The sequence below is a fragment of the Cavia porcellus genome, unplaced genomic scaffold, assembly GCF_034190915.1.
Source record: "Cavia porcellus strain 051 isolate PalLab524CR breed Dunkin Hartley unplaced genomic scaffold, mCavPor4.1 scaffold_41, whole genome shotgun sequence".
Taxonomy (NCBI): domain Eukaryota; kingdom Metazoa; phylum Chordata; class Mammalia; order Rodentia; family Caviidae; genus Cavia; species Cavia porcellus.
Window position 1 is genome coordinate 3,436,823 of NW_026947524.1, and position 15,593 is coordinate 3,452,415.

The following is a 15,593-nucleotide window of genomic DNA, read 5'->3' on the forward strand; positions in this document are numbered from 1 at the left end:
GTTTAGGGTTAGGATTAGAAGTTAGATTTAGGGATAGTGTTCGTGTTAATGTTAGCGTTAGTTTTAGTGTTAGAGGATAGTGTTAGGTTTAGTGTTAGTGTTAGGGTTACAGTTAGAGTTTAGGGTTAGGGTTAGGGTTAGGGTTAGGGTTAAGGTTAAAATTTAGATGTTGTGTTAGTGTTAGGATTAGAAGTTAGTGTTAGAGTTATGGTTAGGGTTAGAGTTAGATTGAGGTTTAGGTTTAGGGTTAGGGTTATTGTTAGAATTTATGTTTGTATTTGGGTTAGTGTTAAGGTTAGAGTTAGAGGTTAAGTTTAGGTTTAGGTTTAGTATTAGGTTTAGGGTTAGGTTTAGAATTTGGGTTATGGTGGTGTTTAGGGTTATGGTTAGGGTTAGGTTTAGTATTAGACAGAGTTAGTGTTAAGGTTGTAATTAGGGTTAGTGTTAGGGTTAGGGTTAGGGTTAGACAGGTTTAGTGTTAGGGTTAGGGTTAGTGTTAGGGTTAGTTTTAGTGTTAGGATTAAGTTTAACATTAGAGATTAGGGTAAGGGTTAGGGTTAGCGTTAGCGTTAGAGTTAGGTTTAGGTTAAGAAAGTGTTAATGTTAGGGTTATGGTTAGGGTTCGCGTTAGGTTTCGGTTTAGGCTTAACGTTAGTGTTTGGATTTGGATTAGGGTTAGGATTAGGGTTTTGCATTAGGGTTTAGGATTAGGCTTAGGCTTAGGGTTAGGGTTAGTGTTAGGATTAGGCTTAGAGTTTGGGATAATTTTAGTTTTAGGGTTAGGGTTAGGGTAAGGGTCAGGTTTAGTGTTAGACAGAGGTAGTGTTAGTGTTAGGGTCAGGGTTAGGGTTTGGGTTAGACAGGTATAGTGTTAGAGTTAGGGTTAGGGTTAGTGTTAGGGTTATGGTTAAGCTTAGGGTTAGAGCGTAGGGTAAGGGTTAGGGCTAGGGTTAGGATTATGGTTAGTATTAGACACTGTTAAGTTTAGGGTTATGGTTAGGATTAGTGTTAGGTTTGTGGTTAGGTTTAGGGTTAGTGTTAGAAATAGGGTTAGGTTTAGGATTAGGGTTTTGCATTAGGGGTTAGGCTTAGGGTTAGGGTTAGGGTTAGGTCTACTGTTAGGGTTAGGGTTACTGCTAGAGTTAGGGTTAGGGTTAGGATTAGGGTTTTGCAATAGGGCTAAGAGTTAGGGTTAAAGTTAGAGGAGTGTTACGGTTAGGCTTAGGATTATGGCTAAGGTTAGTGTTAAGTTTAGAGGGTAAGAGATTTGTTTGAGTTTTAGGGTTAAGTATAAGGTTAGGTTTAGGGTTAACAATAAGTTTAGGGTTAGGATTAGGATTAGAAGTTAGGTTTGGGTTATGGTAAACGTTAGGGTTAGGGTTAGGTTTAGGGTTAGAAGTTGTGGTTAGGGTTAGGGTTAGGGTTAGGTTTAGGCTTAGAAGTTGTCGTTAGGGTTAGTGTTAGAGATAGGGTTAGAGTTAGGGTTAGGGTTATGGTTATGTTTGTGATTAGGGTTAGTTTTAGGGTTAGGGATTAATGTTAGGATTAGGATTTTGCATTGGGTTTAGGATTAGGTTTAGTGTTAGGGTAGTTTTAGCGTTAAGTTTAGGTTTCGGGATAGGGTAAGGTTTGGGGTTATGGTTATACTGTTAGTGTTAGGGTTAGTTTTAGGGTAAGTGTTAAGGTTAGAGGGTTAGGGTTAGGATAGTGTTAGGGTTAGATTTAGGGTTGGGTTAGTGTTAGGTGTAGTGTTAAGTTTAGGGTTAGGGTTATGTTTAGGGTTAGTGTTTTGGTTAGGGTTGAGGTTAGGGTTAGGCTTAGAGTTATGGTTAGAATTAGGACTAGAGTGTTAGGGTTTGAGTTAGGTCTAGGCTTAGGTTAGGGTTAGAGTTTAGGGTTAGGGTTACTGTTATGGCTGGCTTAGGTTTAGGGTTAGGATTAGAAGTTAGATTTAGTGTAGTGTTCATGTTAGTGTTAGGGTTAGGGTTAGTGTTAGAGGATACGGTTAGGGTTAGTGTTAGTGTGAGGGTTACAGTTAGAGTTTAGGGTTAGTGCTGGCGTTAGGGTTAGGGTAAGGTTTATGGTTAGGATTAAAATTTAGATTTTGAGTTAGGGTTAGTTTTAGAAGTATGGTTAGGGTTAGGGTTAGATTGAGTTTTAGGTTTAGGGTTATGGTTAGGGTTAGAATTTAGGTTTGTATTAGGGTTAGTGTTAAGATTAGAGTTAGAGGTTAAGGTTAGGGTTAGGGTTAGTGTTAGGGTTAGTTTTAGGTTTAGGGTTAAGTGTAGCATTGGAGATTAGGGTAAGTGTTAGGTTTTGCGTTAGGGTTACGGTTAGGCTTAGGGTTAGACAGGGTTAATGTTAGGGTTATGTTTAGGGCTCGGGTTAGGTTTGGGTTTAGGTTTAATGTTAGTGTTAGAATTTGGGTTAGGGTTAGGGTTAGTGTTAGGGTTAGGGTTAGGTTTAGGGTTAGTGTTAGAGTTAGGGTTAGGGTTAGCATTAGGGTTAGGGTTAGGGTTAAGTTTAGGTTTAGGTTTTGGGTTAGACAGGGATAGTGTAAGGGTTCAGGTTAGTGTTAGGTTTAGGGTTAAGTTTAGGGTTAGAGGTTAGGGTAAGGGTTAGGGCTACAGTTAGCCTTAGGGTTAGGGTGAGACATTGTTAAGGTTACGGCTGTTAGGATTAGGGTTATGTGTGGGTTTAGGTTTAGTTTTAGTGTTAGGAATAGGGTTAGGTTTAGGATTATGGTTTTGCGTTATGGGTTAGGCTTAGGGTTAGGTCTAGGATTAGTGTTAGGGTTAGTGTTAGGGTTAGAGGGATAGGGTGAGTGTTAGGGTTAGGGTTATGATTAGAGGTTATGGTTATGGTTATTGTTAAGGTTATTTTTAGGGTTCCGGTTCAATGTAGCGCTTTGCTTATAGGTTACACTTCTGGATAGGGTTAGATTTAAGGTTAGGTTTAGGGCTAGTGTTACAGTTTAAACTTAGTGTTAGGATTAGGGTAAGCAATAGGGTTAGGTTTAGTGTTAGGGTTAGGGTTAGAGGTATGTTTTAGGGTTAGGTTTAGGTTTACGGTTAGGGTTAGGTTTTGGGTTTGGGTTTACGGTTACGGTTAGGGTTAGGGTTAAGGTTAGAGGGTTAGGGTTAAGGATAGGGTTAGACGTACGGTAAGGTTTAAGGTTAGTGTCAGATTTAGTGGTTGTGGTTATGGTTAGGTTTAGGGTAAGGGATAGTGTTAGGGTTAGGGTTAGGGTTAGGTTTGGTTTTAGGGTTAGTGTTAGTGTTAGGGAAAGGGTTAGGATTAGGGTTTTGCATTAAGGTTTAGAATTAGTTTTAGGGCTGGGGTAGTGTTATGGTTAGGTTTAGGGTAAGGATTAAGGTTTGGGTTAGGGTTACGGTTAAGGTTAGAGGTTTAGACATTAGTTTGAAATTCCAGATTAGTTTTAATGTTAGGTTTAGGGTTAGGGTTAGGATTAGCAGTTAGTTTAAGGGTTATGCTAAAGGTTAGGGCTAGGGTTAGGTTTAGGGTTAGAAGTTAGGGTTAGGATTAGGGTTGTTTTACGGTTAGTGTTAGAGTTAGACAGGGTTAGGGTTAGGGTTAGGGTTATGTTTATGTTTGGTGTTAGGGTTAGTTTTAGGGTTAGGGTTAGTGTTAGGATTAGAATTTTGCATTGGGCTTAGGATTCGGGTTAGCGTTAGGGTTAGTTTTAGCGTTAGGTTTAGGATTAGGTTTAGGGTTAGTGTTGGGGTTAGCGTTAGGGTTAGGTTTAGGGTAAGGGTTAATGGGTTAGGGTTAGGGTTAGGGTAGGGTTAGCGTCCGGGTCAGGTTTAGTGTTAGACAGAGTTAGTGTTATGGTTAGTGTTAGGGATAGGGGTAGGGTTAGGGTTAGGTTAGGTTAGGTTTAGTCTTAGGGTTAGGGTTAGGTTTTGGGTTAGAGAGGGATAATGTTAGGGTTAAGGTTAGGGTTAGGTTTAGGGTTAGCATTAGGGTTAAGTTTAGGGTTAGAGCTTAGCGTATGGGTTAGCTCTAGAGTTGGGTTTAGGATTAGGGTGAGACAGGGTTAAGGTTTAGGGTTATGGTTAGGATTAGGGTTAGGTTTGTGGTTAGGTTTAGGGTTACTTTTAGGAATAATGATAGGTTCAGGATTAGGGTTTTGCATAAGGGGTTAGGCTTAGGGTTAGTGTTAGGGTTAGGTCTAGGAATAGTGTTAGGCTTAGTGTTAGAGTTAGAGGGATAGAGTGAGTGTTAGGGTTAGGGTTAGGGTTAGGTTTAGGGTTAGAATTAGAGTTTATGGTTATGGATAGTGTTAGGGTTATGCTTAGAGTTCCAGTTCAATTTAGCACTAGGCTAATAGGTTACACCTCTGCATAGGGTTAGGGTTAGGGTTAGGGTTAAGGTTAGTGTTAAAGTTTAGCCTTAGTGTTAGGATTAGGGTAAGCATAAGGGTTAGGGTTAGGGTTAGGTCTAGGGTTAGAGGTATGTTTTAGAGTTAGGGTTAGGTTTTGGGTTAGGGTTTTTGGTTAGGGTTAGGGTTAAAGTTAGGTTTAGAGGTTTAGGGTTAGGGATAGGTTTAGACTTACGGTAAGGTTTAGTGTTAGTGTTAGAGTTAGTGGTTGGGGTTATGGTTAGGTTTTGGGGTAGGGATAGTGTTAGGGTTAGGGTTAGGTTTGGGTTTAGGTTTACGGTTATTGTTAGGGTAAGGTTTAGGATTAGGGTTTTGCATTAGCGTTTAGATTTAGGGGTAGGGTTACCATAGTGTTACGGTTTTGGGTTAGGGTAAGGATTAGAGTTAGGGACAGGGTTATGGTTAAGATTAGAAGTTTAGACATTAGTTTGAATTTTCGGGTAAGGTTTAGTGTTAGGTTTAGAGTTAGGGTTAGGATTAGAAGTTAGTTTTCGAGTTATGGTCAAGGTCAGGGCTTGGGTTAGGTTTAGAGTTAGAGGTTAGTGTTAGCTTTAGGGTTGCGTTAGGGCTAGTGTTAGGGTTAGACAGGGTTAGGTTTAGGGTTAAGGTTATGGTTATGTGTGGTGTTAGGGTTAGTTTTAGGGCTAGAGTTAGTGTTAGGATTAGAATTTTGCATTGGGCTTAATATTAGGTTTAGTGTTAGGGTTAGTTTTAGCATTAGTTTTAGGATTAGGTTTAGGGATAGTTTTGGGGTTAGGGTTAGAATGTTAGTGTTAGGGTTAGGTTTAGGTAAGGTTTAGGTTAGCAGGTTAGGCCTAGGGATAGGGTTAGGCTTAGGGTTAGAGTTAGGTTTGGGTTAGCGTTAGGGTCAATGTTAGGTTTAGGGTTATGATTATGATTAGGGTTAGGGTTTGGTTTAGGGTTGAGGTTAGGGCTAGGTTTAGGATTAGGACTCGAGTGTTAGGGTTGGGTTAGTGTTTAGGTTAGGTTAGATGTTAGGTTTGGGATTATGGTAGGGTTAGACAGAGTTAAGGTTAGGTTTACGGTTAGGGTGAGGGTTATGGTTAGTTAGCTTTAGGGTTAGGGTTGAGGTTAGGTTTAGGCTTAGGTTTAGGGTTAGAATTAGGGATAGAGGGTTAGGGTTCAGGTTCGTGTTCAGGTTAGTGTTACAGGTTAAGGTTAGGGTAAGTGTTAGTGTTAGGGGTAGGGTTAGAGAGAGTTAAGGTTAGGCTTAGTGTTATGGTTAAGGTTATGGTTAGAGGTTAGGGTTACTATTACGGTTGGTTAGGGGTAATGTTAGGGTTTGCCAGGTTTAGGGTTATGGTTACGATTAGAGTTAGGGTTACGGTTAGTGTTAGGGTTAGGTTTAGGGTTAGTTTTAGACTGCAGGAGGGCTAGGGATAGGGTTAGGTTTGGTGTTAGGGTTAGGGTTAGTGTTAGACACAGTTCGTGTTAGGGTGGCAATTAGGCTTAGGGTTAGGGTTAGAGTTAGACAGGGTTAGGTTTAGGGATAGGGTTAGTTTTAAGGTTACGTTTTGGATTAGACTGGCCTAATGTTAAGGTTATGATTAGTGTTAGGGATAAGTTTGGTGTTAGGGTTAAGGTTAGTTTAGTATTAGGGTCAGGATTAGGTTTAGGGTTTTTGCTTTATGGGTTAAGATTATTGTTAGGTTTAGTGTTAGGGCTGGCTTAGGGGTAGGGTTAGATTAGAAGTTAGGTTTAGTCTTAGTGTTGGTGTTAGTGTTAGGGTTAGTGTTAGTGTTAGAGTTTTGGTTTAGGGTTAGTGTTAGTGTTAGGGTTACGTTTAGAGTTTAGGGTTAGTGTTAGTGTTAGGGATAGGGTTAAAGTTTAGATTTTGTGTTAGGGTTAGGATTCGAAGTTAATGTTAGTGTTATGGTTAGGGTTATGGTTTAAGGTTGAGGGTTGAGGTTTAAGTTTAGGTTTAGGGTTATGGTTAGAATTTAGATTTGAATTAGGGTTAGTGCTAAGATTAGAGTTAGAGGTTAAGTTTAGGGTTAGGTTTAGTGTTATGTTTAGGATTAGGTGTAGGTTTTGGGTTAGGGTTCTGGTTAGGGTTAGTATTAGGGTTAGGTTTAGTATTAGACAGAGTTAGTGTTAGGGTTGTAATTAGGGTTAGGGTAAGGGTTAGGGTTAAACAGAGTTAGGGTTAGTGTTAGGGTTAGTTTTAGGGTTAGGGTTAAGTTTAGCGTTAGAGATTATGCTAAGGGTAAGGGTTAGCGTTAGGGTTAGGGTTAGCTTTAGGGTTAGACAGGTTTAATGTTAGGGTTATGGTTAGTGTTTGGGTAAGGTTTGGGTTTAGGTTTAACATTAGTGTTAATGATTTTGGTTAGGGTTACAATTAGGGTTTTGCATTAGTGGATAGGATTAGGCTTAGTGTTAGGGTTAGGTTTGGTGTTAGGGTTAGGGTTAGGTTTAAGGCTAGGCTTAGGATTAGGGTTACGGTTAGGGTCAGGTTTAGAGTTAAACAGAGTTAGTGTTAGGGTTTGGGTTAGGGTTAGGTTTAGGGTTAGGGTTAGGGATTGGGTTAGACAGGGATAGTGTTAGGGTTAGGGTTAAGGTTAGGGTTAGTTTTAGGGTTAAGTTTAGGGTTAGAGCTTAGGATAAGGTTAAAGCTAGAGTTAGGGTTAGGGTTAGGGTTCGACAGGGTTAAGGTTAGGGTTATGGTTAGGATTAGGTTTAGGTTTGGGTTTTAGGTTTAGGCTTAGTGTTAGTAATAAGTTTAGGTTTAGGATTAGGGTTTTGTGTTAGGGGTTAGGTTTAGTGTTAGGGTTAGGTTTAGTTCTAGGATTAGTGTTAGGGTTAGTGTTAGGGTTACAGGGTTAAGCTGAATGTTAGGGTTAGGGTTAGGTTTAGGGTTAGGGATATGATTAGAGGTTATGGCTATGGATAGGGTTAGGTTGATGGTTAGGGTTCCAGTGAAATTAAGCACTAGGCTTATAGGTTACACTTCTGGATAGTGTTATAGCTAGTGTTAGGTTAGGGTTAGTGTTACAGTTTAGCCTTAGTGGTAGGATTATGGTAAGTATTAGGGTTAGGGTAAGAGTTAGGGTTAGGGTTAGAGGTATGTTTCAGGGTTAGGGTTATGTTTAGGTGAGTGTTAGGTTTAGGGTTAGGGTTTACGGTTATGGTTAGGGTTAGGGTTAATTTTAGAGGGTTAGGGTTAGGGATAGGTTTAGACTTATGGTAAGGCTTTATTGTTAGTGTTAGATTTAGTGGTTGGGGTTATGGTTAGGTTTAGGATTAGGGATAGAGTTAGGTTTAGGGTTAGGGTTATGTTTGGGTTTAGGGTTACGGTTATTGTTAGGGTAAAGGTTAGGATTAGGGTTTTGCATTAGGGTTTAGAATTAGGGTTAGGGTTAGGGTAAGGATCAGGGTTAGGGTTAGGGTTACATTTAAGGTTATAATTTTAGACATTAGTTTGAATCTTCGGGTTAGGATTAATGTTAGGTTTAAGGTTCAGGTTAGGATTAGAAGTTAGTTTTAGGGTGAGGATTAGAAGTTAGTTTTAGGGTTATGGTAAAGGTTAGCGCTAGGGTTAGGTTTAGGGTTAGAGGTTAGTGTTAGGGTTAGGGTGGCGTTATGGTTAGTGTTAGGGTTAGAAAGGGTTAGGGTTAGGGTTAGGGTTACGATTATGTTTGGTGTTAGGGTTAGTTTTAGGGTTAGGGTTAGTGTTAGGATTAGAATTTTGCATTTGGCTTAGGATTAAGTTTAGTGCTAGCGTTAGTTTTAGCATTAGATTTAGGGTTAGGTTTGGGGTTCGGGTTAGACTGTCAGTGTTAGGGTTAAGTTTAGTGTAATGGTTAAGTTTAGAGGGTTAGTGTTAGGGATAGGATTAGGCTTAGGGTTAGAGTTAGGGTTGGGATAGTGTTAGGGTTATTGTTAGGTTTAGGGTTAGCATTATGGTTAGGGTTAGGATTTGAGTTAGGGTTAGGCTTAGAGTTAGGGTTAGGATTAGGGCTAGAAGGTTAGTGTTTGGGTTAAGTTTAGGCTTAGGGTTAGGGTTAGAGGTTAGGGTTAGAATTATGGTTAGTGTTAGGGCTGGCTTAGGTTTAGGGTTAGGATTAGTAGTTAGGTTGAGTGTTAGTGTTCGTGTTGGTGTTAGGGTTAGTTTTAGTGTTAGAGGATATGGTTAGGGTTAGTGTTAATGTTCGGGCTATTGTTAGAGTTTAGGGTTAGGGTAAGTGTTAGGGTTAGGTTTAGGGTTAGGGTTAAAATTCAGGTTTTGTGTTAGTGTTAGGATTAGAAGTTAGTGTTAGAGTTATGGTTAGGGTTAGGGTTAGATTGAAGTTTAGATTTAGGGTTAGAGCTATGGTTAGAATTTAGGTTTCTTTTAGGGTTAGTGTTAAGTTTAGAGTTAGAGGTTAAGTTTAGGGTTAGGTTTAGTGTTAGGTTTAGGGTTAAGTGTGGGTTTTGGGTTAGGGTTAGTGTTAAGTTTAGAGTTAGAGGTTAAGTTTAGGGTTAGGTTTAGTGTTAGGTTTAGGGTTAAGTGTGGGTTTTGGGTGAGGGTTATGGTTAGGGTTAGGTTTAGTATTAGACAGAGTTAGTGTTAGTTTTGTAATTAGGGTTAGGGTTAGCATTATGGTTAGACAGGTTTAGTGTTAGGGTTAGGGTTAGTGTTAGGGTTAGTTTTAGGTTTACTGTTAAGTTTAGCCTTAGAGATTAGGGTAAGGGTTAGAGTTGGCGTTAGGGTTAGGGTTAGGTTTAGGTTTAGACAGGGTTAATGCTTGGGTTATGGTTAGGGTTCATGTTAGGTTTGGGTTTAGGTTTAACTTTAGTGTTAGGATTTGTGTTAGGGTTAGGATTAGGGTTTTGCATTATGGGTTAGCATTTGGCTTAGTGTTAGGGTTAGGGTTAGGGTTAGGTTTAGGGTTAGGGTTAGGGTTAGGGTTTCATTGGGCTTAGGATTCCGGTTAGGTCAGGTTTAGTGTTAGACAAAGTTAGTGTTAGGGTTATTGTTAGGGTTAGGGTTTGGTATAGACAGGGATAGTGTTAGGGTTAGGGTTGCGTTAGTGTTAGTGTTAGGGTTAGAAAGGTTTAGGGTTAGGGTTAGGGTTACGATTATGTTTGGTGTTAGGGTTAGTTTTAGGGTTAGGGTTAGTGTTAGGATTAGAATTTTGCATTTGGCTTAGGATTAGGTTTAGTGTTAGCGTTAGTTTTAGCGTTAGGTTTATGGTTAGGTTTGGGGATCGGGTTAGACTGTTAGTGTTAGGGTTAAGTTTAGGGTAATGGTTAAGGTTAGAGGGTTAGTCTTAGGGATAGGGTTAGACTTATGGTTAGAGTTAGGGTTGGGATAGCGTTAGTGTTAGTGTTAGCTTTAGGGTTAGCGTTATGGTTAGGGTTCGGGTTTGGGTGAGGGTTAGGTTTAGAATTAGGTTTAGGATTAGGGCTAGAGGGTTAGGGTTCAGGTTAGGTTTAGGCTTAGGGTTAGGGTTAGAGGTTAGTGTTAGAATTAGGGTTAGTGTTATGGCTGGCTTAGGTTTAGGGTTAGGATTAGAAGTTAGGTTTGGGTTATGGTAAAGGTTAGTGTTAGGGTTAGGTTTAAGGTTAGAATTTAGGGTTAAGTTTAGGGTTTAGGTTGGGTTTGGGTTAGTTTAAGAGTTAGACAGTGTTAGAGTTAGGGTTAGGCTTATGGTTATGTTTGGGATTAGGGTTAGTTTTAGGGTTAGGGTTAGTGTTAGGATTAGGATTTTGCATAGGGGTTAGGATTAGGTTTAGTGTTAGGGTAGTTTTAGCGTTAAGTTTTGGTTTCGGTATAGGGTTAGGTTTGGAGTTAGGGTTATACTGTTAGTGTTAGGGTTAGGTTTAGGGTAAGAGTTAAGGTTAGAGGGTTAGGGTTAGGGATAATGTTAGGTTTAGGGTTAGAGTTAGGGTTGGGTTGGCGTTAGGGTTAGTGTTAGGTTTAGGGTTAGGGTTATGTTTAGGGTTAGTGTTTGCGTTAGGGTTGAGGTTAGGGTTAGGCTTAGAGTTAGGGTTAGAAGTAAGACTAGAGGGTTAGGGTTCGGGTTAGGTTTAGGCTTAGGTTAGGGTTAGAGTTTAGGGTTATGGTTAGGGTTAGTGTTATGGCTGGCTTAGTTTTAGTGTTAGGATTAGAAGTTAGATTTAGGGTTAGTGTTCGTGTTAGTGTTAGGGTTAGTGTTAGTGTTAGAGGATACGGTTAGGGTTAGTGTTAGTGTGAGGTTACGGTTAGAGTTTAGCGTTATGGCTAGGGTTAGGGTTAGGGTTAGGGTTAGGGTTAGGGTTAAAATTTAGATTTTGAGTTAGGGTTAGTGTTAGAGTTATGGTTAGGGTTAGGTTTAGATTGAGGTTTAGGTTTAGGTTTAGGTTAAGGTTTAGGGTTAGAATTTAGGTTTGTATTAGGGTTAGTGTTAAGATTAGAGTTAGAGGTTAAGTTTAGTGTTAGGTTTAGTGTTAGGTTTAGGGTTAGGTGTAGGTTTTGTGTTAGGGTTCTGGTTAGTGTTAATGTTAGGGTTAGGATTAGTATTAGACAGAGTTAGTATTAGTGTTGAAATTAGGGTTAGGGTTAGGGTTAGGGTTAGACAGGTTTAGTGTTAGGGTTAGTGTTAGTGTTAGGGTTAGTTTTAGGGTTAGGGTTAAGTTTAGCATTGGAGATTAGGGTAAGGGTTAGTTTTTGCGATAGGGTTAAAGTTAGGTTTAGGGTTAGACAGGGTTAATGTTAGGGCTATGTTTAGGGTTCGGGTTAGATTTGGGTTTAGGTTTAATGTTAGTGTTAAGATTTGGGTTAGGGTTAGAATTATGGTTTTGCATTAGGGGTTAGGATTGGGGTTAGGATTAGGGTTAGGGTTAGGGTTATTGTTAGGGTTAGTGTTAGCGTTAGGGTTACGGTTAGGGTTAGGGTTAGGGTTAAGGTTAGGGTTAGGGTTTGGGTTAGACAGGGATAGTGTTAGGGTTAGGTTTAGGGTTAGTGTTAATGTTAGAGTTAAGTTAAGGGTTTGAGCTTAGGGTCAGGGTTAGGGCTAGAGTTAGGGTTAGGTTTAGGGTTAGGGTTAGACACTGTTAAGTTTACGGTTGTCGTTAGGATTAGGGTTAGGTGTGGGGTTAGGTTTAGGTTTAGTGTTAGGAATAGGGTTAGGTTTAGGATTATTGTTTTGCCTTATGGCTTAGCCTTAGGGTTAGGGTTAGGGTTAGGTCTAGGATTAGTGTTAGGTTTAGTGTTAGGTTTAGAGGGATAGGGTGAGTGTTAGGGTTAGGGTTATGATTAGAGGTTATGTTTATGGTTATTGTTAAGGTTTTGGTTAGGGTTCCGGTTCAAATTAGCGCTTGGCTTATAGGTTACACTTCTGGATAGGGTTAGAGTTAGGGTTACTATTTAACCTTAGTGTTAGGATTAATGTAAGCATTAGGGTTTGTGTTAGTGTTAGGGTTAGGGTTAGAAGTATGTTTTATGGTTAGGTTTAAGTTTAGTTTTAGGGATAGGTTTTGGGTTAGGATTTATGTTTACGGTTAGGGTTAGGGTTAAGGTTAGAGGTTTAGGGTTAAGGATAGTGTTAGACTTACGGTAAAGTTTAAGGTTAGTGTTAGATTTAGTGGTTGGGGTTATGGTTAGGTTTAGGGTTAGGGATTGTTTTAGGGTTAGGGTTACTGTTAGGTTTGGTTTTAGGTTTAGGGTTAGGGTTAGGATTAGGTTTTTGCATTAGCGTTTAGAATTAGTTTTAGGGTTAGGGTAGTGTTAGGATTAGGGTTAGGTTAAGGATTAAGTTTAGGGTTAGGGTTACGGTTAAGGTTAGAGGTTTAGACATTAGTTTGAAATTCCAGATTATGTTTAATGTTAGGTTTAGGTTTATGGTTAGGATTAGAAGTTATTTTTAGGGTTATGCTAAAGGTTAGGGCTAGGTTTAGCTTTAGGGTTAGAGGTTAGAGTTAGGATTAGGGTTGCATTAGGGTTAGTGTTAGGGTTAGACAGGGTTAGGGTTAGTGTTAGGGTTAGGTTTATGTTTGTTGTTAGGGTTAGTTTTAGGGTTAGGGTTAGTGTTAGGATTAGAATTTTGCATTGGGCTTAGGATTCGGGTTAGCGTTAGGGTTAGTTTTAGCGTTAGGTTTAGGATTAGGTTTAGGGTTAACGTTGGGGTTAGCGTTAGAATGTTAGTGTTAGGGTTAGGTTTAGGGTAAGGGTTAATGTTAGAGGGTTAGGGTTAGGATAGGTTTGGGTGTAGGGTTAGAGTTAGGGTTGGGTTAGTGTTAAGGTAAGTGTTATGTTTAGGATTAGAGTTGTGGTTAGGGTTAGTGTTTGGGTTAGGTTTGAGGTTAGGGTTAGTTTTAGGATTAGGACTAGAGGATTAGGGTTAGCATTATGGTTAAGGTTAGGGTTAGAGTTTAGGTTTAGCGTTAGGGGTAGGGTGAGACCGAGTTAAGATTACTTTTAGGGTTAGGGTTAGTGTTATGGTTAGGTTTAAGGTTTGGCTTATTTTTGAGCGTAGGTTTAGGCTTATGTTTAGGGTTAGGATTAGGGCTAGAGGGTTAGGGTTCGGGTTCGGGTTAGGGTTAGTGTTAGAGGTTAGTGTTAGGTTTAGTGTTAGTGTTAGTGTTAGGGTTAGCCAGAGTTAAGGTTAGGTTTATGGTTATGGTTAGCGTTATGGTTAAGGTTAGTGTTAGCGGTTAAGGTTACTATTAGGGTTGGTTAGGGTTAAGGTTAGGATTAGACAGGTTTTGGGTTAGGGTTAGGGTTAGGATTATGGTTAGGGTTAGGGTTAGTTTTGGGGTTAGGTTTAGCGTTAGTGTTGGGATTTGTGTTAGGATTAGAATTGGATTTTGCATTAGAGGTTAGGATTAGGGTTAGATTTAGGATTAGTGTTAGAGTTAGGGTTAGGCTTAGGATTAGGTTTAATGTTAGTGTTAGGGTTAGTGTTAGAGTTAAGGTTAGGCTTAAGGTTAGGGTTAGGTTTAGTGTTAGACAGAGTTAGTGTTAGTGTTAGGGTTAGGGTTAAGTTTAGATAGGCTTAATGTTAGGGTTACGGTTAGGGTTCATGTTAGGGTTAGGGTTACGGTTAGAGTTTAGGGTTATGGTTAGGGTTAAGGTTAGACTTTTAGTGTTAGGTTTAGGTTTAGTGTAAGAGTTAAGGCTAGATGGTTAGGGTTAAGGATAGAGTTAGGCTTAGGGTTAGGGTTAGGGTTAGGGTTAGACTGTTAGTGTTAGGTTTAGGTTTAGCGTAAGAGTTAAGGCTAGAGGGTTAGGGTTAAGGATAGGGTTAGGCTTAGGTTAAGATTAGGGTTAGACAGGTTTAGTTTTAGGCTTAGGGTTAGGATTAGTTTTAGAGTTAGGGTTAAGTTTAGATTTAGAGCTTAGGGTAAGGATTAGGGTTAGGGTTAGGGTTAGACAGGTTTAATGTTAGGGTTATGGTTAGGGTTAGAGTTAGGTTTGGGTTTAGGTTTAGCGTTAGTGTTAAGGTTTGGGTTATGGTTAGGCTTAGGGTTTTTCATTAGGCGTTAGGATTAGGGTTAGGTTTAGTGTTAGGTTTAGGATTAGTGTTAGGGTTAGGCTTAGGGTTAGGTTTAGTGTTCAGGTTAGGGTTAGGGTTAGGGTTAAGTTTAGACAGAGTTAGTGTTAAGGTTAACGTTAGGGTTAGTGTTATCGTTAGGGTTAGGGTTATGTTTAGGGTTAGGTGTAGGGTTAGGGTTAGGGTTAGCATTAGGTTTAGACTTTTAGTTTTACGGTTAGGTTTAGCGTAAGAGTTAAGGCTAGAGGGTTAGGGTAAAGGATAGGGTTAGGCTTACGGTTAGACAGGTTTAGTGTTACAATTAGTTTTAGGGTTAGGTTTAGTTTTAGGTTTAGAGCTTAGGGTAAGATTTAGGCTTAGTGTTAGGGTTAGTGTTAGGGTTATAGCTAGGTTTGGGTTTAGGTTTAGCGTTAGTTTTAGTATTTGGGTTACAGTTAGGATTAGGGATTTGCATTAGGGTTAGGGTTAGGTTTAGGTTTAGGGTTAGGGTTAGGCTTAGGATTAGGGTTAGGGTTCAGGTTAGGGTTAAGTTTAGACAGGGTTAGTGTTAAGGTAAGCGTTAGGGTTAGTGTTATCGTTAGGGTTACAGTTAGAGTTTAGGGCTAGGGTTAGGGTTAGGGTTAGCATTAGGATTAGACAGGGTTAGTGTTAGGATTAGGGATAGGGTTAGTGTTAGGTTTAGACAGAGTTAGTGTTAGGGTTAGGTTTAGGATTAGGATTAGACAAGGTTAGTGTTAGGGTTAGGTTTAAGTTTAGTGTTAGGGTTAGGGTAAAGTTTGGGGTTATAGCTTAGTGTTAGGGTTATGGCTAGGATTAGACAAGGTTAGTGTTACGGTTAGGGTTAGAGTTAGGGTTAGGGTTACGGTTAGGGTTAGCATTAGTGTTAAAGGTTTGTGTTAGTGTTAGGATTAGGGTAAGCATTAGTTTTAGGGAGAGTGTTAGGATTAGGGTTAGAGGTATATTTTAGGGCCTGGGTTTGGTTTAAGGTTAGGGTTAGGGTTTGGGTTAGGATTTATGGTGACTGTTAGGTTTAAGGTTAAGTTTAGAGGGTTAGGGTTAAGGAAAGGGTTAGACTAAGAGTTAGGTTTAGGGTTAGTGTTTATTGCTAGGGTTAGGCTTAGGGTTAGGGTTAGCAATAGGGTTAGGGTTAGGGGTAGGTTTAGACCGAGTTAAGTTTAGTGTTATGGTTAGGGTTAGGTTTAGGTTTAGGTTTAGGTTTAGGGTTGTGATTAAGGTTAGGCTTTGGGTTGGGGTTGAGGTTAGGTTCATTCTTAGGGTTAGGGTTAGGATTAGGGCTAGAGGGTTCGGGTTAGGGTTAGGGTTAGTTTTAGGGTTAGACAGAGTTAAAATAAGGATTAGTGTTAGGGTTAGGATTAGGGTTTTTCATTAGGGTTTAGAATTAGGGTAAGTGTTAGGGTAGGGTTTGGTTAGGGTTAGGATTAGGGTTAGGGTTAGGCTTATGGTTAAGTTTAGAGGTTAGGGTTAGGGTTAGGGTTAGGGTTAGGGTTGCGTTAGGGTTAGTGTTAGGGTTAGACAGGGTTAGGGTTAGGGTTAGGGTTATCATTATTTTTGGGGTTAGGGTTAGTTTTAGGTTTGGGTTAGTGTTAGGATTAGAATTTTGCATTGGGGTTAGGATTAAGGCTAGTGTTACGATTAATTTTAGCGTTAGGTTTAGGATTAGTGTTTTGGTTAAGTTGGGATTAGGGTTACACTGTTAA